Genomic DNA, 26,683 nt, shown 5'->3' with positions numbered 1-26,683 from the left:
TGTAACTCCGCACGGCCGCACAATTGTCAGTTAAAACGACACAGTGCCGAATTGCAAAAAGTGCTCTAGTCAGGAAGGGGGTAAAATCTTCTGGGGCTGAAGCGGTTAATATTGCTTTAAATTCCAGATTTAAGAATGAATGTGTGCTTATGTATGTGTACAAGAAATGTACAGAATGTGTTTCTTTGTAAAATGTTAAATATTTCATCATTACTTCTATATCATTCATTCTGCAATGGCCATCTATCAGTTACTTGTCAGATTCCTGCAAGGTGAGGTTGTGATAACCTTAGGATGTGATGGTGACCTCTAGCAGCATGGGAATTTAGCCATCCAGTTTACAAATCTAAGCAAATAAATGTGGGAGTGAGAGTTCCAGCTGTGTCATTCGAGGAGGGGAAGTAAAGTTTACAGCTGGCAGACTACAACAGCACAACCTGATAAAGCACAGATCTCATTAACAAGTGCTCTGTGGGGTCCCAGCAGAGCCATGCAAGAAGAAACAAGGAGCATGGCAACCTGCCAGATACTCGCCTGTGCTTAGTATAAACATTTTAATTTCATAAGTGCCTATAGCTCAATAATCCCCCAGATTTCTGGATATTTTCAGCACAAAACTAGAGCGCAAACACTGGGATCAGCATTGTGGAAGCTTGTAACAAGCTCGATCACAGGGAGTTATTTCCTGCCTGTCCTAACCATTCACAAGGAACAAACTTGGAGTTTCTTCTGTGACTTGAAATCTGTAAGTAAAGAAATGTATGAATGTATCTCTTAATATCTGTTTCTACTTTACCAGTTGACGTTGGCATTTATCATGTGCACTTTATTTATTGTACGTAAGAGACTTCGCTTAAATCCATATTTACTGATATTCGCTTTTTTATTTTCTACTATACAGAATCAGCAAACAAGTCTTTTTACAAATTAAATCCTTTATGGTACAGTTTATCTGCCTACTGGTATTTTATTAGCTGAAAATAGCATTAGGTGTTGCTATAACACATACAGTATATGGTCTTAGATTAATGCTTTTTGAAACAACTCAAACATCTTTCAAATATTGTTTTTATATATATATATATATATATATATATATATATAATATATATTTGTATTTACCAACAACTTTCATAATTTCTAAAAGTACAATAGTTCACTTTTGTTCTGTACAAACACATAACTGTTTCTGTACAAAAACTTATCTAATGGGCATTTTGTTTTCAGATACTTGAAGCACTTGTATAAAAAACAACTCAAACATCTTTGAAATATTGTGTTTAGATTTATATATCTGTCCCCTGAGATATATCTATCTATATATATATGTGTGTGTGTGTGTGTGTGTGTGTGTGTGTGTGTGTGTGTGTGTGTGTGTGTGTGTGTGTGTGTGTCTGTGTATATATATATATATAAAATTTGTATTTACCAACAACTTTCATAATTTCTAAAAGAACAATAGTTCACTTTTTGTTCTGTACAAACACATAACTGTTTCTGTACAAATACTTATCTAATGGGCATTGTGTTTTCAGATACTTGAAGTTCTTGTATAAAACATTTGATATGTATTCTGTTTTACTAGAAAATGTTTATGTTGCAGTAATATATGTTCCAAAGAGTGGATGTTATGTAAAAGAGAATCTGCACATGGGGGACATACAGTATAAAGAAACACCAAAAAATACTAAAAATTAAATGTTCACTTTCTGTTGATTTATAGCCTCACTCTTTCATTTGAACTTAGAACATCAGAGATGAGAGAAACCAACTTTATACAGAAGGATTAACAGATTGTTCTAAACTATAAAATATAAATCTCTTGCTCTTGTACTAATTAAACACAGTATGTTAGTTCAAATACTTCAAGGCCATTACCGTACCAAATTATCCATGATTTATCATACTTTACAGGAAAACAAAGAAGGCATCCTTTGTGCTAGATTCATTTTAATCCTTTTAAAATCTGTATAGAGTTTTAAATAAAGTGGTCATCAGGGACAGCTAAAAGGGTTTATCTTATCTTTGTCTTTAGGGATGGCCATATCTGCCTGGGTTCGATTTGTGGAAGGTTTCTTAAATCGATTTTGAAATTCATAAAGTAAAAAACTATTTTTTCTAGCTTTCAATAGAGTGGATAAGAAATCCAATTGGGTCCTACCTGCTCTCTGGGGCTACAGTAGAGAGATCTACCCTAACTTCCTGTCCTGTTGACAATATATCACGACATAGGAAAAGAGAAAATCTGTACCCAAGTCACAGCAGAACAGGAAGTGAGGGTAAATCTCTCCAACTTAGTCTTGGATAGAAGTAAAAATGAGACAGGTGTTATAATTCTACCCCACGCTATCTATAACTAAAAAAAAAAAAGCTTTGGCTTGATATACACATGAACAGCAAACCCTATTGAAGTCTGTCAAGAATAATCTTGATACTAAATTGTGCCCATTTTCGAAGCTAATAGGAAAGCAGCTGTCAAAAAATGGCATAGAGTGCAAGAAGGGGGGGGGGCATTTTAATGCGACTTTCAGGGCAGCGTGGAAAAAACAACATTCCTTTAAATTAGATGCTTGGGAGATGCCTTTAAGCTTTGTGTGGTGTTACGGAATACTACAGTTTTCATGGATACCATCAGCAACACCTTATTCTGGCATCACATATTTTGGATGTGCAACTGATTTTTTAACTTTTACTTTAGGCTTGGCTTAACCACTTGCCGACCAGTCACTGCAGTTATATTTCAGTAGGGCGGCTCTATTGCATGAATCACCATACCGGTACGGCACTTTGTGTAATAGATACAGCATCCACGCGTGTGGCTCGGGAGCTTATGCGTGTGGCCGGCGGCCACGATGTCTGCCAGTCACCCGTGATCGCTCCACAGAGAGGCAGAATGGGGATCTGGCAATGTGAACAAAGCAAATCCCCGTTCTGTCAGGCGAATACAGTGTGATCGTCTGTTTCTAGTGATTAAGAACAGCAATCTCTCTGTACTCCCAGTCAGTCCACTCCCCCACAGTTAGAAACACCTCCCTAGGACACAATTAACCCCTTGATCGCCCCCTAGTGTTAACCCCTTCCCTACCGGCGTCATTTATACAGTAATCAGTGCATTTTATAGCACTGATTACTGTATAAAATATCACTGCTCCCAAAAAAGTGTCAAAAGTGTCTGATCTGTCCATCGCAATGTCGCAGTCCTGCTAAAAATCGCTGACCACCGCCATTACTAGTAAAAAAAAAAAAATGCCATAAATCTAACCCCTATTTAATATACGGTTATTGCGATTTTTTTTTTTACCAAAACTATGTAGAAGGAAACATATTGGCCTAAACTAATGAAGAAATTTGTTGTTTTACATTTTTGGGGATATTTATTATAGCACAAAGTAAAAAATATTGTTTTTTTTTCTTCAAAATTGGTGGCCTTTTTTTGTTTATAGCGCAAAAAATAAAAACCGCAGAGGTGATCAAATACCACCAAAAGAAAGCTCTATTTGTGGAAAAAAAGGACATCAATTTTGTTTGGGTACAGCGTTGCACAATTATCAGTTAAACCAACACAGTGCCTTATTGAAAAAAAATGGCCTGGTCATTAGGGGGTAAATCCTTCAGGGGCTGAAGTGGTTAAATACAGCAGCAGCACCCAACCTGATTCATTTAATCTTCAAAAGAGACTTTTTTTTAGGAAGTTTGGGCTGAGTCACTTGATTTTTTTTTTATCAAGGGGTAATATGCCTGAACAGGTGGAAGTAGCAGACAAAACAGACCTAAACATTTACTAAAAACCCACAACAGTAAAGGTCTCCAATTCATACAGCTTTGCCAATGCCAAAACGGTTTATTTTTGCACAGTACCACATTGCATTGTCGCAAAAGATGAACAAAATGTTAAAACGGAGTGTACAAAAAGATGCAACCGACTTTCCCAAACTTCCTCCCATCCCTTTATCCCCAATTATTCCTAAGATATTTAGGATATAGACTCTAGATATGTGTTTTGTAGAAACTGTCTAGTGTTAGGAGAATACATGAACACTGAATATGCCGCGGAAAGAAAAAGGCAAGGCAGGATTTATATTGCAATAAAAATTACAGTATGTTATTGGAGAGTCAATAGCCAAAATTATTGATCAGGGCTAGTCAGTATGTAGATCAACAAGGCAGGTTTTATCATGAAATAAACATTCAAAGTAATGTTTAAAAAAGAATAGCCACAAATATTGTTTAGTGGCTGGAAAATAAAAACAGCTTGCTAAGGCTGCAATATAAGAGGGAGAGATGAAGCAGGTTTTACCATGAAATAAACATCAGAGTGTATTATGTTAGAGACAATAGCTACAGATATTGAACAGTGGTTGGACAGTAAGTAAGCAGTTTGATTAGGCCACAACATAAGAGGGAGAGATGAAGCAGGTTTTATCTTGCAAAATAAATTAGAGAGTATTATTTGAGAGGCAGTAGCCACAAATAGTGTTCAGTTGCTGGACAGTATGTAAGCAGCTTAGTTAAGTTGCCATATAAGAGAAAGAGAGATGGAGCAGGTTTTATCTTGAAATTAAAATTAAAGTGTAATATTTGAGAAACAATGGTCACAAATATTGTGAACAGTGGCTGAACAGTATGTTAGCAGCTTGATTAGGTCACAATACAAAATGTAGAGGGGAAGCAGGTTTTATCTTGAAATATCTGATTTGTGCTGGAGTACTGGAATAGGCTGCAAACATTGAGGTGCAAAGCAGGATTTTTTTATGAAGAAAGCATTAGAAATTTGACAGCTGGGGTCCAGCTGCAGAAGGTGAGCCTATCCACACTGTCAATGGACAGTCACCTCTCCATAACAAAACTTCCTGCTGCCCTGAAGGTCTGTTCAAATAGCACACTGTCTGCAGTGCAAACCAGAAGCTCCAGCACATGCAGTGCATGTTCCAGTCAGTGGTCCAGCCTGGACACCCAATAGTCCATGGGATACTCACATCTCAGAATGGACCTGATGTGGTCAACAATTTTTTTGGTTGAGGCACTTGTATTGGTGAACACTATTTTACTGTACAACAAAGCCCTCAGTATTAGCCCTTCTAAGCCAGCTGTCCTAAGTTCAAAGCCAGACAGTGCCTTTATGATTCTAAAGAATTTGGTTTAGCGAAATTCCACATTCAACAGAACTGCACATTTTGAAGGTAATGGATCCACTGCAGATCATGGTTGTGATGAACCCACACCTCATTCCCAGTGAAATTATGAATGAGGCCAGATAATAATAATAATAATAATAATAATAATAATAATAATAATCAGTTTATTTAAAGTGGCTGTAAACCTGAAATGTTTTTTTTTTTTGCCATTTGTACAGTAGGATTTCATGTCATCTGTGCCCAGTCTTGCCAAAAAGAGTTAATCCAGCTCTGAGTTGTCCTCTTTTCTTTTTTCAGTGAGATAAAAACAGACAGAGAAATAGGAGTCCATTTCTCCCCCTTGCTGTGAGTGACAGGTGATTGCCTCTCTCAGGCTGGTGCATGAGATGTTATTCTGTGTACTTCAGATCCCCTCCTCCTTTCCTTCTCCAACTCTCCCAGGATTGGCTACTCCACACCTCAACATGATTGGGCATGCTGAAGTCATGTGGTGACTTTTCTGGGTTTTGACTGGATGTTGGTGATCATAGCAGAAGTTCAGTGTAAGAAATACACAGGAGAAAATGCATGTTGACAAGGGGAGTGTAGAGGTTGGCGGGGAGTCTACTGACATCACGACTCCACCCACCATGTATATCCTTCTAGATAACCACTATGGCAGTAGTTTAGAAAGGATGAGAGTGGGTTTACATCCACTTTAAGGATGAAATACATCTGTATTTCTACTTACAGTACATGTCCAGAAAGCATTTGTTGATAGTAGACAATACATTTAAAATATGGGAAACATTACAATATTAAGATTTTATAAGGTACCTATTATTGCTATCACATCAATATCCTGCAGCCTATCATATATCTTATCACCATGTATGAACTTATGTTTCTGCCTTCTGTCAACAGGGAATACAATTCTTACCTTTGCCCCTGAGGTTTATTGTGACAGGACAACATTCTTCACTTTTAAACAAGCCAAAAAGTGTTAGGACTTTTGTGGAAAAGAAACAGGGTAAATTTCAGCATTTTAAAGAACTATTATCAAGGTCAGTCAGTGCCCAGGGTGAAGATGGCAAACTACACCTCCCCCTCCCCCCACCAGGTGTAAAGAAAGAGTCAATGTCTTTTCAAATCAATTAAAAACTTTAAACAATACAGATTAAATTAGGTTTAATTTGAGTCCGCGTATGAACTTACTCTGTCAGTGTCTACTCCTCTCAGTCAGACAGTCACACTTGGCTGAGTGAGGCTCCTTGGGCTGCCTTGAGCTTCTTCCTCTTCTCTTTCCGGTTCTCACACACTGCCTGGGTGGTCTCTGTACAGAGTCCCGATCCCTCCCTCCAAAATAAAAATTGCTCCATAAGCAGCAGGACTAGTGGAATGTCCCACATGCCCTGGCCAGATTTACAATACAGACAGTACACATTTACATTAGGAGAGCAGAGAGTCACAAAGAATCAAGTTAGACCCCTTTCACACTGAGGCAGTTTTCAGGCATTTTAGTGCTAAAAATAGCACCTGTAAAGTGCCTGAAAACTTGCCTCCCATGCCTCCCCAGTGTTGAAAGCCTGAGTGCTTCCACACTGCGGTGGTGCGCTTGCGGACTGGAAAAAAAGTCCTGCAAGCAGCATCTTTGGGGCAGTGGAGGAGCGGTGTATACACCGCTCTTCCACTGCCCCTACCCATTGGAATGAATGGGCAGTGCTTCCGAAGCACCTGAAAAGCGCTTCAGAAGTGCAGCAACATCGGCGCTTTGAACCCCTTCTTGGGGGTTAAAAGCACCACGCTAGCAGCTGAAAAGCACTGCTTAAACAACGGTAAAGTGCTGCTAAAGCTAGCGATGCTTTACTGCTAATGGACCGCCACCCCAGTGTAAAAGAAGCATTATTATAAAAAATAGACACCTTGCTGACACCTGTCCTTGCTGCATATTACATATATTAAATAGCATTGGTCATTAAACTCCCCTCCCCCAATCCAGCGATCTATTTATCTGCTGCTGTGTTTACTAATCTGCTTACTTTAATACACAAGGACAGACAGTCCTTAGCACAAATCTATCACACACTGCTTTCCAGCTTACAGCTAGAAGGCTCAGCCAGGCCCCTTGGACGCAGTGCCGCCAAAGCTCTCTGCGCTCCTGCGAGTCCACCTTCCCCGCCTACAGCCATAAGTGACGTTGCGCCACCGGCCGGGACTATGAGGCTCCCCCATGGGGGGAGTGAACAGTGAAGCTGACAGGGAAGGGAGGTACTCGGCACACACAGACAATTTTTCAGGTACAGCAGGGCCGGCTAGTGTGCATAGTGACTAGGGATGAGCCGAACACCCCCCGGTTCGGTTCGAACCAGAACTTTCGAACGGACCGAAAATTTGTGCGAACTTTAGAACCCCATTGAAGTCTATGGGACTCGAACGTTCGAAATAAAAAGTGCTAATTTTAATGGCTAATATGCAAGACATTGTCCTAAAAAGGGTTCAGGGACCTGGCTCCTGCCCCAGGGGACATGGGTGATTGCCAATTTTTTTTTTAAAAGCTGCTGTTTTTTCAGGAGCACTGATTTTGATGATGATTAAAGTGAAAAAAAAAGTTAAATATTCCTTTAAATATCGTGCCTGGGGGCGTCTATAGTATGCCTGTGAAGTGACAAGTGTTTCCCGTGTTTAGAACAGTCCCTGCACAAAATACATTTAACGGAAAAAAAAATCATTTAAAACTGCTTGCGGTTTTAATGTCATCTCTGGTTCCATCAATACGGATGAAAATCATTGAGAAAAAAATGGGTAGCCCCCCCCCCCGCCCATTACCAGCCCCTTTGGGTCTTGTACGGATATAAAGGGGAACGCTGTACCCAAATTTATAAAAGGAAAGGCGTGGGGCCCCCAGGCCCTATATACTCAGAACAGCAGTATACAGGCAGTGCAAACAGACAAGGACTGTGTAGGTTTGTTGTGTTGAGTAGAATCTGTTTGTAATTTTGAACTGGTACATTTTTAAAGTGTAGCTCCAGTCAAAAAATCAATTTTTAAGCTTTTTGGAAAACATAGGGAAAGGGTTATCACCCCTGTATAATTTTTTTGGCCGTCTGTCTTTTTTCATTTCTCTTCCTGTTGTCTCCTTCCATTTGCAAGTAGGAGACGTTTGTAAGTTGGATGTTTGAAAGTAGGTACCTGCCCTATATGCTCTGCAGAAATGGAGGCCTAAGGTGTTGGTGTTGCCACAACACTGTAAGCCCTCAAAGTGACACTTGGTGGGCGCTGGAGCGTCCTGCTGTGAACGATTATATCAGGAATTGTAGTTACATGTAGTGATGGTCCGAACTTCCCACGGGACGTTTCGCGAACGCGGACCGCGAACGAGGCCGACCGTTCGCGAAACCAAACGTTCGCCGCGGGCCCCTTTGACTTCAATGGGAGGCGAACTTCGCAAACCTTTAGGTCAAATTTGCAGCCACAAGATAATTATTAGCTGGGCAAACATAGTCCCACCACATGGCCAATGACATAATACATGTATGAGGTGAATTTGGGATCGATAACTACAAGCATTCTTTTTTTATATGGGAAATTGTTCGGACAATTCAGGACTGTGGAGCACATGAAGGCAATGGAGGAGAGGGAAGGTCAGGGACCAGGGTAGGCAAAGAAGAGGGTGCAGGAGATGATCACCAGCAGCGTGACATACAGCAATGACACCTGCACCGTGATAGAGTCATCTGACAACAGCACCGTGATAGAGGGCACTGACATCAGCAGCGTGACATAAAGCATTAACACCAGCACCGTGACATACAGCATTGACAGCAACACCGTGATAGAGAGTACTGACATCAGAAGCGTGACATTAAGCACTGACATCAGCACCGTGATATACAGCACTGACAGCAGCACCGTGATAGAGGGCACTGACATCAGAAGCGTGACATACAGCACTGACATCAGCACCGTGATATACAGCACTGACAGCAGCACCGTGATAGAGAGCACTGACATCAGCAGCGTGACATACAGCACTGACATCAGCACCGTGATATACAGCACTGACATCAGCACCGTGATAGAGAGCACTGACATCAGAAGCGTGACATACAGCACTGACATCAGCACAGTGATATACAGCACTGACAGCAGCACCGTGATAGAGAGTACTGACATCAGAAGCGTGACATTAAGCACTGACATCAGCACTGTGATATACAGCACTGACAGCAGCACCGTGACATTAAGCACTCACACCAGCACCGTGATATACAGCACTGACAGCAGCACCGTAAGCAGCCCCAGGAGGAAGTCAGCACAGCACAGGGATGGTGTGATCCCCTCATAATAAGCAGGCCCAGGAGAAACTCAGCACAGCACAGGGATGGTGTGATCCCCTCATAATAAGAACCCTAAGGAGTAAGTCAGCACAGCACAGGGATGGTGTGATCCCCTCATAATAAGAACCCCCAGGAGGAAGTCAGCACAGCACAGGGATGGTGTGATCCCCTCATAATAAGCAGGCCCAGGAGAAACTCAGCACAGCACAGGGATGGTGTGATCCCCTCATAATAAGAACCCCCAGGAGGAAGTCAGCACAGCACAGGGATGGTGTGATCCCCTCATAATAAGAACCCCCAGGAGGAAGTCAGCACAGCACAGGGATGGTGTGATCCCCTCATAATAAGAACCCCCAGGAGGAAGTCAGCACAGCACAGGGATGGTGTGATCCCCTCATAATAAGAACCCCCAGGAGGAAGTCAGCACAGCACAGGGATGGTGTGATCCCCTCATAATAAGAACCCCCAGGAGTAAGTCAGCACAGCACAGGGATGGTGTGATCCCCTCATAATAAGAACCCCCAGGAGGAAGTCAGCACAGCACAGGGATGGTGTGATCCCCTCATAATAAGAACCCCCAGGAGGAAGTCAGCACAGCACAGGGATGGTGTGATCCCCTCATAATAAGAACCCCCAGGAGGAAGTCAGCACAGCACAGGGATGGTGTGATCCCCTCATAATAAGCAGGCCCAGGAGAAACTCAGCACAGCACAGGGATGGTTTGATCCCCTCATAATAAGAACCCCCAGGAGGAAGTCAGCACAGCACAGGGATGGTGTGATCCCCTCATAATAAGAACCCCCAGGAGGAAGTCAGCACAGCACAGGGATGGTGTGATCCCCTCATAATAAGAACCCCCAGGAGGAAGTCAGCACAGCACAGGGATGGTGTGATCCCCTCATAATAAGAACCCCCAGGAGTAAGTCAGCACAGCACAGGGATGGTGTGATCCCCTCATAATAAGAACCCCCAGGAGTAAGTCAGCACAGCACAGGGATGGTGTGATCCCCTCATAATAAGAACCCCCAGGAGGAAGTTAGCACAGCACAGGGATATCATAAGCAGCCCCAGTAGAAATATGACACCGCTCAACCTCTTCAAAGAGGAGGGTAGGGGCATATAGTACGGTGTGCTTTTTTGGGACAAGGAAGTGAGCCAAATGAAGAAAGAAGGTATGTGTGCTTGATTAAAAAAATTGTTTATAGACATATACATGGTCTACTGGTCACATGTGTTGAATTCCTCCGAGATCCATGCCTCATTCATTTTTAGAAATGTGAGGTAGTTAACACTGTCGTGAGCTAGGCGAGTACGCTTATCGGTCACGATCCCCCCTGCTGCGCTGAACGTCCTTTCGGACAGGACACTGGATGAGGGGCAAGCCAACAGTTCAATTGCAAATTGGGCAAGCTCTGGCCAGAGGTCAAGCCTGCCCACCCAGTAGTCCAGGGGTTCATCACTCCTCAGAGCGTCCACATCGGCCGTTAACCCAATGTAGTCGGACACCTGACGGTCTAGGCGTTCCCTGATGCTGGATCCGGATGACACCTGTCGATGGGTCAGCTGAATGACCTCATATCCGAAGTCACCAACACATCTTCAAACCGGCCTCTTCTTGCAGGCGCTGTTGGATTGGTACCCGCAAATCCTTCTCTGGGAGTGGGAATTGCTCCTCTGCCAGCGCACGCAAAAGCAGAATGCAGCATTTCTCGAAGCAAGGCCTGGAAGTGCTGCATTCTGACAGCCCTCTGCGACAGCGGTAACATTTCCGCCATTTTGTGTTTGTACCGCGAGCCTGCAGTGTGGCTTTGTGTGTTCCGTTGCTCCCACTCGGCTCGGTGATGGCTGCTCATGTGCCTTCTTAAGGCAGTCGTCCCTAGGTGAGTGTTGGGCTTAACGCGACTAATGCGTTGACTGCAAAGATTGCAGATGGCAACGCTATTGTCAGCAGCGGACACGTTAAAAAAAGCCCACACTGCGGAGCCATGTGCCGGTGTCCTGGGAGCGCCAGATGTGACCGTACATGGTCGATGACTCGCTCCTGATACATTTGCAGTCTGCTTTGTCCCTCCTGTGCAATGTAAGTTATTCCTGCTTCTCCTCCCTATCTGCTGGTCCATATCTCCCTCTGAACTCCCCTCCTCTTCCTCTCTTGTGGGCACCCACGTGACATCACTAGACACGTCATCATCAACGTCACCTTCCCCACCGCTATAAGTAGAGATCTCGGAGTAGGCAGCAACACCAGGGACCAACCTCCTCCTTGGGCTGATCTGGGTACTGTCGTCAGACTGCTGAGTAGCGGTTGTTGCTACCTCCTCTTCCTGATCCAATACCAAGAGTGGCTGCGCATCAGAAATGTCCTCTTGATATGGATCGGAAAATAATTCCTGTGACTCAAGCGGAAGGTATGTGGTGGTGGTGGTGGTGGTGGTGTTGTTGGTGGTAGTGTCTTTGGGGGTGCACATAGCAGAGAGTGAAGAAGAGGGTGCAGATCGAGAGGATGAGGAGGGTGCAGAAGAGTAAGGCTGAGTGAGCCACTCAACCAAGTCTGGTGCGTCCTTTAAAGTAATTGAATGCACCTTCTGCAACTTCCCACTTTGGCTCAAGCCTGTTGCTCCTGCCCTACCCCTACCACCCCTGCGGAAGGGCCTGCCTCTTCCTCTGCCTGTCATTTTTTAAATCACCCTGTGACAAAACTCTTAGTCCCTATACCGCTGAAGGACTGCTGCAGTATAGGGCAGCGGTCAGCAGTGGTGCACCTCAACCCTATCTATTGTGGACCGATAGCGGTCCTTACAGAACAGCAGACTGTACCGCACTCAACCCTATGTACTGTAGCACCCTAGACCAAGTTACCAGTCCTTATAAGAACTTTTGTGGACCAAGCAGGTTGTGTGTTAGTGATTAGCAGACTGTACATCAGTTCCTATACCAATGAAGGACTGCTGCAGTATAGGGCAGCAGTCAGCAGTAGTGCACCTCAACCCTATGTATTGTGGACCGATAACAGTCCTTATAGAATAGCAGACTGTACCTCACTCAACCCTATGTACTGTAGCACCCTAGACCAAGTTACCAGTCCTTATAAAAACTTTTGTGGACCAAGCAGGTTGTGTGTTAGTGATTAGCAGACTGTACGTCAGTCCCTATACCAATGAAGGACTGCTGCAGTATAGGGCAGCAGTCAGCAGTGGTGCACCTCAACCCTATCTATTGTGGACCAATAGCGGTCCTTACAGAACAGCAGACTGTACCGCACTCAACCCTATGTACTGTAGCACCCTAGACCAAGTTACCAGTCCTTATAAGAACTTTTGTGGACCAAGCAGGTTGTGTGTTAGTGATTAGCAGACTGTACATCAGTCCCTATACCAATGAAGGACTGCTGCAGTATAGGGCAGCGGTCAGCAGTAGTGCACCTCAACCCTATGTATTGTGGACCGATAACAGTCCTTATAGAATAGCAGACTGTACCTCACTCAACCCTATGTACTGTAGCACCCTAGACCAAGTTACCAGTCCTTATAAGAACTTTTGTGGACCAAGCAGGTTGTGTGTTAGTGATTAGCAGACTGTACTTCAGTCCCTATACCAATGAAGGACTGCTGCAGTATAGGGCAGCGGTCAGCAGTGGTGCCCCTCAACCCTATCTATTGTGGACCGATAGCGGTCCTTACAGAACAGCAGACTGTACCGCACTCAACCCTATGTACTGTAGCACCCTAGACCAAGTTACCAGTCCTTATAAGAACTTTTGTGGACCAAGCAGGTTGTGTGTTAGTGATTAGCAGACTGTACGTCAGTCCCTATACCAATGAAGGACTGCTGCAGTATAGGGCAGCGGTCAGCAGTGGTGCACCTCAACCCTATCTATTGTGGACCGATAGCGGTCCTTACAGAACAGCAGACTGTACCGCATTCAACCCTATGTACTGTAGCACCCTAGACCAAGTTACCAGTCCTTATAAGAACTTTTGTGGACCAAGCAGGTTGTGTGTTAGTGATTAGCAGACTGTACGTCAGTCCCTATACCAATGAAGGACTGCTGCAGTATAGGGCAGCGGTCAGCAGTGGTGCACCTCAACCCTATCTATTGTGGACCGATAGCGGTCCTTACAGAACAGCAGACTGTACCGCACTCAACCCTATGTACTGTAGCACCCTAGACCAAGTTACCAGTCCTTATAAGAACTTTTGTGGACCAAGCAGGTTGTGTGTTAGTGATTAGCAGACTGTACGTCAGTCCCTATACCAATGAAGGACTGCTGCAGTATAGGTCAGCGGTCAGCAGTGGTGCACCTCAACCCTATCTATTGTGGACCGATAGCGGTCCTTACAGAACAGCAGACTGTACCTCACTCAACCCTATGTACTGTAGCACCCTACACAGACCAAGTTACCAGTCCTGATAAAGAGCTTTGTGGAACAAGTGAGTTGTGAATGATTAGCAGACTGCAGCAGAAGGGAAGCAGTCAAGTATAATATTCTTTCTATATTTGGAAGAAAGAATATTATACGTGTACAAGCCTATTACCATACCACTGATACCAGTCCTGAAAAGAACCTTTGTGGAACTAATAGTAACAGCAACTCTTTAAACTGACCCTCACTGCCTGACACACTGCTTCCTTCCTGTCCCTATACAAAGTGGCAAAACAGAGGAGCCTGGAACAATTAGTGGTTACTGGAATAGCTCTTTTGTGGACCTGATAGTAACAGCTAATGATGATGATGATGAAGATGACTAAACTGACTCTCCCTGCAGCACACACCGTCCTGTCCCTTTCTCTAAACTGACAAAAGACACTCAGGCTGCTGCAACAATCAGTAGCACAGCAAACCTATATATACCTAACACCTATACCAGTCCTGAAAAGAACTTTTGTGTACCAAATAGCTAGCGATTTATCTCTCCCTACTCCACACAGCAACCTTTCCCTATAGTGACAGAAGAAAGAATGTAAAATGGCCACCGGATCGGGTGTATTTATAAGTTAGGGGGAATGTCCAAGTGTCCATGTGCTGTCATGTCTCAATTGGCTGTCCTGTACCCCATGATGGATGTGTCATCATAGGTCAAAGTTCTTTTACACATTAAACACGTAAGTCCGCCGGGGCGAACAACGCCAATAGTCGAGCGAACGAGCGGACCGCGAACGGCCGAAATTCGCCGCGAAACGACCGCCGTGCGAACCCTTCGGCCATCACTAGTCCTCACTGCCGGCGCTGTGATTGACCAAGCATGCGGGGTCACAGTGCACGCTTGGCCAATCATGAGCCAGCAATGCACTGTGATGGCGCAGTGCATTGTGGGTCGTGAGCACCACACGAATATGGCACGAACAAACGGGCGAACAGCCGGTGTTTGAGTCAAACTTGCGTTCGCCACGAACACCAAGCTCATCCCTAATAGTGGCACAGGTGTAAAGCACGCTGCCGTCACACTTCACCTGCACCCCCCCTATAGCAAATTGTGCCGCTCAAGGCATCCGCCCTTTTCACCTCTGCCGTACCGGCCCTGCTGTCATCTGACATTTCAGATATACTGAGATGCTTGCCATAGTGATACAGTGCAGACATAATTGAAAAATTTTGTAGCACTTCATTAGTGGGGCAAAAGAAGTCTATCAAACTGTTAGATTCAGGCATGGCAGGGTCACAATCCACAACCTCGAAGTCCATATCTTACATTCTATGTCCTGTCTCTTGCAACCAAAAGGGTCACTTCACCATATGTGAGCAGTAAGAACTATGGGAGAGTGTTCAGCTAATGTAAACATTAAGCTTACTATCCAACTAGAACTAGTGTTGTTTATTTTATTTGAATGTTGCTTGTTACAGTGCTGATATATGGTGGAGTGACCCTTTTAGCTTAATGAGTCTGTACACTGGAGCATGCTGTGAGCCATATGATTTATGGCTCATTGTAAGTGGGACCCCAGTATACTATAATCTATAGTTGCAAGAGTGAAGAGTGAACATTTTTGATACAGTATAAGGTCAATGTCCTACTGTCTCCTTTCCCCTGAAATTTTAGTATCACATCTAAGTAATTCAAAACCTCAATCTGGAATTATAATTTTTGCCCATCATAAGCAGCAGTGAAATGTTGATTAAGGGCTGGGGTCCTTACAAGCTTCTGGGCTAGATGTGGCTGTTATACAATTGAGTGTATTCTTTGTGTCACAATAAATAAATGTGAGTTGGAGCCTAAAGTCTTCTACAGGGACCCCACTAAGGTGGTATGGGTTTCATTGTGTGACACTCCCAGGTTGTGAATTTATATAAGCATTGCAGCAAAATAACTAAAATACTCACTCCTCCATTGTATCTATGGAGGCAGAGATGGTTGTCACCCAGGCTGGATTTCAATCATACCTGCCTTTGTTCACCTCTGTTACAGACAGGATGATGGGATTAGTAGTATACGCAAGAAAGATAGCCTTGTATTTGCTTTCATTTCAGCTCACAGGAAGTGACAAGGATTTCTGGTAAGATCAAACAGTTATTTTTTCTTACTTGCTGAAAAGTGAAAACAAATCTAGCTATCATATCTAAGGACTGGTAAACTACAATAGATATATTTATTGTTTTTGGGTTTAGATACTCTAATGCTGCGTACAAACGATCAGACTATCCGGCGGACTTAGTCTGGCGGACAAACCGCCAGACTGTCCGAACGAGCGGACCTGCCCTTATTCAGCCCCCTCCTGAGCCGTACCAGGCCGCGTGCCCTCAACATGTGGGATGCTTTGGGGAAGGGGGGGCCACGTGGCCCCCCACCCCAAAGCACCTTGTCCCCATGTTGATGAGGACAAGGGCCTCTTTCCGACAACCCTGGCCGTTGGTTGTCGGGGTCTGAGCTTCTTCTAGCTTTTTTACAAGCGGTCTTCTCCTTCTTTTGGGTAAAAAAAGTCCGCCGGAGCCCACACATGGGCTTTTTCACCAGATTGTTTGATCATGTGTACGCGGCTTAAGGATTACTTTTAAGAGTTTGGGTTAAGCTAGATTAGCTTAAAGTGTTTGTAAGGGCACAAGATTTTTTACCTTCTATGCGTGAAGCCCCCCACCCAGAATAACCTGTTCAGTGCAGTGATTTAAGTCATGTGGCTCTTTTTCAAATTCCTAGTTTTGGCTTTAAATTATTTTTTCTTTATACTTAATTACCCCTTTTAATGCATCAACATAAATACAAACCAACCAATGACAACATAACTCATTTGTTTTTGTTACAAGATTGTGATTAGGCATAATGTTATTTATTGAATGATTTTTTAATGAGTTCTTCTAATGTCCAACGTGTGGTGATCGTCTGTTTGCTGTAATATAAAAATTGCTATCGGACATTTTCTGCCTTATTCATTACAGAGTTCCTAATTATGAAGTACAGAACCAATTAAAACTCTGCTAAAGGCACACCAGTCCAAGATAAATCCTGATTGGCTGTTATTCGTTTCTGACAGGTAGTTTTGGTACTTCCTTACAGTGACAAAATTTGCATGTCCCACCTGCTTCTGCACATTCCTATTGACCAGTGAGATAGCCCATCATAACGATGAGCCAATACGAGTGTGTGGGGATTAGGAGGTAACATCAAGCTTCTAAACCATGGATATCCAATCTGCGGCCCTCCAGCTGTTGTGGAACTACATGCTTCTGCCTTTGGGAGTCATTCTTGCAACCGTGAGCCTTGTAATGCCTCATGGGACTTTCTTTGCAATGCCTCATGGCTAATGTAGTTCCGCAACAGCTGGAGGGCCACAGGCTGGTCACCCACAACTGGAGGTGGACACTAACTGGAGGTGTCAAAGCCCTATCTGTCACTCTGCCCTAGGATTCAGCCATAACAGCAAGGCTTTGGAGGCTGGCCATTGTATGCTCAGGTACCTCCAGTGTTTTTGTCTTCTTTTTGCATTGACAAAGTATCTTTAAGAACTCTTTTCATTTACCAGTTTTTACTGTTTTTTGAAGAATGTACATCAGATTTATTCTATTATTACTCACTGACTAATGTAGCCTAATGTTTGCTATTAATTAACATACCATAAGTTCAAGTTTGGGTTTAGCTACTCTGCTATTTCCCTATTACAATATATTTTTGAATAGTAAACAATGTGGTCATTTAAGAGGAGACAGTGGAAGGTTGTAAAACACAGAATCATTTGTTTCGTCTGCCCTTGCTGTTATTGTCAAGCCCAGAGCATTGGCTCAAATAGCACTGGATGCTGGCTTGGAATATAGGAAATTAAAGCCGTGTGATCTCTTTGATTTTAAATAACTGCCACAGCCAGCTGACTAGAGCAATTATGGCTATGTACTGCGCACCAAGAGGATATTCACACTTGATTTGTCATGGCAGTTGTATAATTTTAGCATGATTTTATGGTAACTTTTCAACATGCAAGAAAATCAATTTTGCTTTGGGAAAAGTAAAATTGGTTTTATTTGTTTAAGTTGAAAATCTATACACTGGAAATCTTGAAAAAAAAAAAACTATGTCAAAGGTCAAATGAATTAGTTAAGTGTTTTACTATCTTTACCCCACACACAGCAATCGTGGTCCAGGTAGGGGAGCATCTAAATGACACCACTGCCATACACAAGGGTAATAATCCCTGACAGTTTATTTTCTGCTTCCTTGTTCATTGCTGTTTCATTTATGTTATATTCACTTTGGGATTTTCCTCTCGACAACACAAAGTGATTAGGATGTGAATTCAAGAGGAGTATTGCCATAAGATGCCTGTCTATTTTGATTACATACAGCTTCCTAGTGAGAGACAAAACAGTTGGAAAGTCCTACCAAATGCTCTAATGCAAACATCATATCAAATGATACCTTCAGTAGGCTTTTTGATGGTAAAGGATATGGTAAAAGAGACAAGATACTGACAAAAGATTGCACACATATTATACCTGATGCATGATTATTTTGCATACACTGCTTGATAAGAAAAATGGATCCTTTCTATAACTGTTAGATCTTCTGACTTTTTTGGGGGACAGCTATTCTGTAATTAGATAACCCATCAAGTGTATATGGGCTCCCACCTACGAAGTTACAATTTAAATCATTTTACTATGTAATTGAATGTTGCTTGTTCACGGATCACATTGCCAGCTGAAACTATACAGTACACAGCACCTCCTTCTTCCCCAGTGAGCAGGCCCACCATGGTAAATGCCAGATTTTGTGAATAGATATAGTACTGATTTTTAGTATAGCACTAAATAACAAGGATACAAATGAAATGGTACAGCATGAAGCACGATGGCATTCAAACACTAAGTCCTATTGGTTCAATGGGGCTAATTTACCAAAGGCAAAAAAGCTGTTCACCTTGTAAGGAAATTATCCCCAGTCAGCAGCACATAGAATTTGATGAACATGGATGTCAGCAAAGCTTCACCCCATTCACCAAGCTCTGGGGCAAATTCCCTTGGAAAGTGCAACTTTCTTTGCAAAATGAACAGTCTATTTGCCTTTAGTAAATCAACCCCAATGTGTTGACTAGTGATTGTATAATGATCACTTCTTTTCCTAACTAGTAAGTGCAAAATTGGACCATTTTCTGAGCCTCTCACGTCTATTAGAACCTACTGAGCTGGTCTTTTTGGAAAATATTTGAAAACTTCATTTTCTGATATTATCAAGTGTTAATGGCTAGGAAATATCCACTTAATATTAATCACAGTTGGATCCCTAAAAAAACCCTATATATTACTTTTAAAAATGGCAAATCAAATGTATGGTATATTTGTACATAGAATTTAGATATTTGGCTACCTGTAAAATCCTTTTCTTTGAGTAGATCATAGGAGACAGAGCATCTTCAAATTCAGAATGATAGGGCTATGCTGGCACCTTCAGGTGATGTGATACTGGCAAAAAAAAAAGCAATGACAGGAAGTCCCATCAAAGATATAACCCCTTCCTGTTAGGTCAGACTCCAGTTTTTGTAGCAAGCCATTAATCAGCAGCAAGAGGGCAGGATCTCTGTGTCCCATGATATAGGTAAGGAAAAGGATTTTATAGGTAACCAAAAATCTAACTTTCTTTTTTGTACATCCTGGGACACAAAGCGTCTTCAAAGTCATAGTGATAGGCATGCCCTAAAGTAACAAAATGAGCAGAGGGAACACATGAATCTACAACCAACTGCCAACCAGAAAAAAGGAGAAGAATCTCACACAGTCCCCTGCAAATCACGCCAGCCCAACACCATCCTTAGCAACATGAATATCCACTTGATAAAATTTGGTAAAGGTATGAACCGAGGCCTAATGAAAAGCAGTTAAGTACAGGTAAGACCTGATAGCACAGACTACTTCCAAAGCATGCAAACTTTATCTCCCATCATCTGAGGACTCAGCCAGATAAAATGGTAGTACAATGAAAAAAAATGATTAGGCAAAAAGGATGACCAGGGCTTTAAATAGCACTTTGTCCTGGTGGAATTTCTGGAACAGCTCCATACAGGCAAGAGCAGGCAATATTAAAACTACCAAGATGAAGTAATGGTGAGCAGAAGAATAACCTTCCAAGTCAGAAGGATTAAGGGAATATCCTAAATGGTTTCAAATGGAGATTTTTGCAACAGAAAGTAAGAGGTTGGGGTTCTATGGTATCAATAAAGTCTTAACTAATGAAACAATGTATGTAACACCTTGAACAAAAGCCTGCACCAAAGTATCTGAAGCAATTGCTCTTTGAAAGAGAATTGATATGGCTGATATTTGATGCTTGATGGTACTCAAGACCAGTCCCTGATCTAATCCTGATTGAAGGAAGTCCAGAATATGACTAAGCACATACTTATGAGGGTGATACCCCCAAGTCTCACTCCAAGAGAAATAAACTTTCCAGGCACAATTTTCCTGGACGTTTCCTTTCTAGAAGGGCAGAAATGAGTGAATACGAAATGCCCTTGTCCCTAAAGCTCCGTACACAATCAGAATATTGTACAAAATATATTGTAGCACTAACCTCCGAAGGAGCTGCAGGTTTTATTTGGGCTTACAATTACCTCACCTGCTCGCCTCTTCGTCTTAGGGGGGTCCCGTGGAAAGTAGCTCAAATGATGATAAATCCGACACTTATGCCACGTACACACGATCAGACTATCCAGCGGACTTAGTCTGGTGGACAAACCGCTGGACTGTCCGCCAGACTGTCCGAACGAGCGGACCTGCCCACACACGGGACTTTTTCAGCAGACTAGGTCCGCCGGACTATCCGCCGTATAGTCCGCTGGACTATCTGCCGTACTTTTGAAATGAACGGACTTGCCCACACAGACGGAGGAAAGCCGGGACAAGCGAAGGAAGGGTTGCTGGCCCCCGTCACCTGGCATGGAGTTAAAGGGGAAGCCCTACGCTGAAAAAACGGTGTGGGGGTCCCCCCTAGGTCCATATCCAACCCTTATCCGAGCACGCTACCCGGCCGGTCAGGAAAGGGGGTGGGGATGAGCAAGCGCCCCCCCCCCCCGAGCCGTACCAGGCCGCGTGCCCTCAACATGGGGGGTGCTTTGGGGAAGGGGGGCCATGTGGCCCCCCACCCCAAAGCACCTTGTCCCCATGTTGATGAGGACAAGGGCCTCTTCCCGACAACCCTGGCTGTTGGTTGTCGGGGTCTGCGGGCGGGGGGCTTATCGGAATCTGGGAGCCCTCTTTAATAAGGGGGCCCCTGGATACCGGCCCCCCACCCTATGTGAATGAGTATGGGGTACAATGTACCCCTACCCATTTACCTGTGAAAAAAATGTAAAAAAAAACACAACACACAAGGGTTAAAATAGTTTATTGCACAGCTCCGGGGGTCTTCTTCTGTCTTCGTGGGTCTTTTCGCCCAGCATCCTCTGGGACTGTGACATCATAATGGGTGGGGACATCATCCGGCGATGTCCCTATATAAGTTGCCGCACGCCGCGTGCCTGTCATAGTGACCGGAGACAGCAACGAGGCAACAGCTCAAGAAGAAGAGAAGAGGAGAAGAGAAGAACAGAACAGAAGGCGGCAACAGAAGACCGGGCCACCGCTTGTAAAAGAGCTAGAAGAAGGCGCGTTGGCGCAGTAAGAAGAACTGAAGAGGGGGACAAGACCCCCGAAGAGGGGGACAAGACCCCCGAAGTCGGAAGAAGAGGGCGGCGGCGAAGAAGAAAGCCGGGCTCCTCCGCTAGTAAAAGAGCTAGCAGAAGATAGCGGAGGAGTCCGGAGAGAAGACCCCCGAAGACGGAAGAAGACCCCCGAAACTGTGCAATAAACTATTTTAACCCTTGTGTGTTGTGTTTTTTTTTACATTTTTTTCACAGGTGAATGGGTAGGGGTACATTGTACCCCATACTCATTCACATAGGGCGGGGGCCAGTATCCGGGGACTCCCAGATTCCGATAAGCCCGCAGACCCCGACAACCAATGGCCAGGGTTGTCGGCAAGAGGCCCTTGTCCTCACAACATGGGGACAAGGTGCTTTGAGGTGGGGGCCCCCCTTCCCCAATGCACCCCCCATGTTGAGGGCACGTGGCCTGGTATGGCTCAGGAGGGGGGGGGCGCTCGCTCTTCCCCACCTTCTTTCCTGACCGGCCGGGTAGCGTGCTCGGATAAGTGTCTGATATGGACCTAGGGGGGACCCCCATACCGTTTTTTCGGCGTAGGGCTTCCCCTTTAACTCCATACCAGGTGACGGGCCAGCGATGCTTCCTGGAGCCGCGCTCAAAATGAGCGGACTTTTCCCCCAGGCGGGAAAAGTCCGTTCATTTCAAAAGTACGGCGGACTAGCACACACACGGCCGTATTGTCCACCAAAATGCGAGTCCGGCGGACATATTTGAGTGCAAAACTACTTTCTTAGTCAACCGGACTGCAGGTTAGAGGTATTAGTCAGATCCAGAGGACAAACAGCTCCACAGTCTGGATCCTTTCAGTAGGCCCCAAAACATTCCTGGGCCTACACTCTCAGTTGCGATGCCTCGGGCCAGCCAGCCCCGAGGAGCAGATCCATGTCACACAGATCCCAGGAGAGCCATGGGGCCGGGATAGCAGACCCCAAGACAGGGACCCGGGAACAGGCAGACAGACAGACCCAGCAAAAATGGTGTTAGTACATTAAATATTCTCCCAGAATGCACAGCAGGGAAACCACACCCACTGAACCATTTCCGAGGAAGAGGTGGCATTCAATGCATTCAGTCTGCTGCTGTTCCACACCCACCGACGGTGACAGCGCACCTATGGTCAAGTGGGAATCAGTGCAACCCAGCTGGACTGGTATAGAAACCAGAACTTTTAGTCTGAGCCAAACTACAGCTCCAGACAATTACATTTGAAAAAGAACAATAGCTTCTGCCCATCAGGAGCAGGGCGCTACATAATGATATGAAGACTAGCATGCAAAAAAAGCAAAAAAAAAAACAGACAATCATGCATCCGATAATGTTATACTGGGCTTTAGAACCCTGGTTTCAACAGCCAAGCTGTCAAAGCCAGCAACTGCAGAGCAGGGTGGAAGATTGGACCTAGCAACAGCAGGTCATATTGAACTGCAAGAGTCTAGGGCTCCTCTGAGGACATGCCTACCATGCCAGAGTACCAAGTGCTCCTGGACCAAGCCAGGGCTATCAGAGTATTTGTGTTTGAATCCTGAGAAGCAGATGAGGTGGAAACTGCGATGGTTGGAAGGCATATCGAACAGTGTCACTAGAGCATCCACCGCATGCACCCGAGGATCCTAGATCCTGGATATAAACCTTAACAGCTTTGCACTGGATCTGTATACTAATTGGATCTGTATACTAGAAGGCCCACATCAAGGGATTCCCATTGTTGGCAGAGCTCCACTCCCCTGGATACAGCTGTTAATGGCTGAAAAAATGCGCCTGCCAATCTTTTACACCTTCAGACACCAGTCTAGCCTAATGAGGAGGAGTTATATCTGGGAGGGGACTCCCAATATCCTGTCACCTGAAGGTGCCAGCTTAACCCTATCTTTATAAAATTTAAAAATATGTGTGTCCCAGGATGTACGAAAAAGAAACACATTTTACTAAAGTAATATTGAATGCATCTGTGTGTCCTGCAGTGTTTTTTGGAAAGTCCTGAAATGACTTTAAACAAGCACAGAAAACACTTCTCAAACATTTGGAAGTGATATTTTACATCTGGTTTTAGTGTTACTTATTTACTGTGACTCTTCTACATAATTTATACTGTACATAAAAATTATTTTTAGACCTTGCATTTATTTCACTAAATGACAACAGTGGTGGAGTTGATAGGTCTAAAATCTTTTTTCAGTAGATTTTTTTTATTACAGAGCCATAAAAATAAAGTTACAGTACAGTGTCTATGGCAGGAAGTAAGATCCTGCACTTTTTATTATCCCTGCCTTTTCACTCCACTTTTTTGCTGGAAACAGTCAATAAGCCTCACAAGATTATAGAGCCTGACATTTCTGATCTGGCAGGGAGACAATATATTTAAATATTATAAAAATCCAGTAATATCTAAGAAGTCAAATTATTACAGATGCTTACCGATGGCTGGTCCTCTTGAAAACTTTGACTTTAGAACAGAAATGCTTAGGGTATGGTATGGTATGATTTATTTGTATTATCCTTCCTGTTGTCCAAATATATGAGGGTTCCTCCTAATCCATACACTAAATGACTGGATATGTCAAAACAGGAGATTACGAGAAACCTAATAACTGTAACTGGTAACTGGTTCAAATAACTGCTATTTTATTAGATTTGGAAGAATACATTTTGACCACAGCTGACAAAACTTTGGCACCACAGCCCATAAAAAAGTTGTCCAGCCAGCTGGGAGTATTTGAATCATTATCCTTTGCATGTTAGATTGTAAATTCTTTTTCTACTCTAGTTGTGCTTTCATGACAGGGAATACATGGAAATCTCCTGAGTGAGACACAGAAAGTAACAGGATAAGCCTTCTCTACTTTGTGCAAAAGTAAAAAAAAAATGCTTTGGCTTGACATATACTTTTTAATGATCTTTTTCTAGGCTGACACTCACAAATTTGTGACATAACTCTTCCTAAACAGTTCTCAATTTTGTTATTTTTCAGGCTATGGATCTGTGCTGTATCAATGATCCAAAGACCACTTTATCATTATTTTTTTAGTATTGTGCCTAACTACAGAATGCAAAAGTAAAAGTACAGCCCAAAGCTCTAAAACAATAAGTCCAACTATATATGACCAATCATTTAGTCAAATACTGCTTATTTCCATTCTCTTTTTAATGCCACCCAGTTTTCAACATCTGGAAGACATTAAATGTAAAGAGCTGAGGTTATCAAGGCAAATGTATTGTCAGAATTAAGATCTTAATCTCTTCTTGAATTCCTGATTGTTTGGCTAATTTTATCCCATGCTGAGCAAGTTAGTCATGGGAAAGAACACATTCTATCTCTTCTATAGCCATGAAAAATGGGCTTTATGGTAGGGAAATATGATCATTCAGAAACAGTTTTTCTGTGGAATAGCAGATTACTTTTAAAATACTACATTCTCTTTACAAAATATCACACAAAACAGCATATTTTACAGAAGTAAAACCAGTGCAGTCATATTTCCACTGAAAAAGCAGAACTCGAATGAACAAATTACCCCATGACAATTGATATACATGATGAAAGCTAAACTGAAGGTTCAGACTCATCTTTAGAAATGGTGTTTATGTAAAATATTTAAATTTAACAATAAAAGAGAGGTGTATTTTAAAAGGCCTATAATGCACCATTCAGCGCCAAATTCAGCCCACCAGTAATTTCACGAAATATAACGTGTCCCTTCTAGTTATTATGGAATAAAAAGAGGGGAGAAGATGTGCAGCCGTTTAAAAAGAATAAAGAGATTATGTAGCAAGTAGTATATACCTGTAAATGAATCAGTTCAATTACTGTAGATTTAAATACTAAAACAGCGCTCAGAATAAAATATAGTCCAAAGTAAAACCATATAAATAATAATAATAATAAAAGTCCAGTATAGGTGATGATAGTGGTTCGATCAGCATTGAAGGGTGATAATGGTGTTTATTCCAAGTGTTGTTACAATGCCATCCACCAAAGTTTCACAGGATTTCACCACGTGTAACACATCCCCTTAGGGGGTTAAACTCACCAGACAAAGATGATAAAAACGCCTTTAACCAGTTCCCAACCGGCGCACGCCGATGTACATTGGCAGAATGGCACGGGCAGGCATATTGGCGTACAGGTACGTCCAATCTTCAATGCGGCCCTGCTATCGTGAGGCTTGCCTGCCGGTCGGGACCCCCGTGAGTCCGGTCACGGGTCCCGCAGACTTTATCGCCGCGGGCATACCCACGATCGTCTCACGGGAAGGCTGAATGGAGGAAATGCCGTGTAAACAGCATTTCCCCATTCTGCCTAGCAACTAGTGACGCTGATCTCTGCTCCATGTGATTGGAGCAGAGATCAGTGTTCACTAAATGAAAGCCCACACAGTTAGTAACACACCCCTAGGAACACTTAACCCCTACACTGCCACCCACTGGTTAACCCCTTCACTGCCAGTGTTATTTACACAGGAATCACTGCATTTATATAGCAGTGATTACTGTATAAATGACAATGGTCCCAAAAATGTGTCAAAAATGTCCGATGTGTCCACCGCAATGCCGCAGTCACAATAAAAATCGCTGATCGCCGCCATTACTAGTAAAAAAAAAAAATAATAAAAAATTATTAATAAAAATGCCATAAAACTATCCCTATTTTGTAAACGCTATAACTTTTGCGCAAACCAATCAATAATCGCTTATTGTGATTTTTTTTACCAAAAATATGTAGAAGAACACGTATCGGCCTAAACTGAGGGAAAAAAATGTTTTTTTATATATTTTTATGGGATATTTATTATGACAAAAAGTAAAAAATAATACTTTTTTTCAAAATTGTCACTCTATTTTTGTTTATAGCGCAAAAACTAAAAACCGCAGGGGTGATCAAATACCACCAAAAGAAAGCTCTATTTGTGGGAAAAAAAGGACGTCAATTTTGATTGTGAGCCACGTCGCACGACCGCGCAATTGTCAGTTAAAGAGACGCAGTGCTGAATCGCAAAAAGTGGTTAAGGAGGTATTCCCTCAATATGTTACCATAATTCCATTATCATCCACTAGGGTCCAGCTGTCATATGTGCTCCGTAAACGTCATAAAAAATAGAGGAGAATTAGACATAG

The 26,683-nt window shown here is 43.3% G+C and overlaps 1 protein-coding gene across 2 annotated transcripts in view; it reads left to right on the top strand.

Annotated features, from left to right (window-relative positions):
• Positions 1–424: 424 nt before the first annotated feature.
• The window catches only part of FREM1 (FRAS1 related extracellular matrix 1), a 225,320-nt gene continuing 199,061 nt past the window's right edge, over positions 425–26,683 (top strand). Inside the window, exon 1 of one of the 2 annotated variants that reach the window (XM_077475120.1) lies at positions 425–745. The gene's annotated coding sequence lies outside the window, so the exon portion shown is untranslated. The remainder of the gene's footprint in view (positions 746–26,683) is intronic. The other variant, XM_077475118.1, reaches the window with a different exon arrangement.

Source organism: Lithobates pipiens, unplaced genomic scaffold (assembly GCF_037356315.1).
Source record: "Lithobates pipiens isolate NorthernLeopardFrog02 unplaced genomic scaffold, aLitPip1_a1.2 Scaffold_13, whole genome shotgun sequence".
NCBI classification, from domain to species: domain Eukaryota; kingdom Metazoa; phylum Chordata; class Amphibia; order Anura; family Ranidae; genus Lithobates; species Lithobates pipiens.
This window is presented reverse-complemented; position numbering and strand designations above follow the sequence as displayed.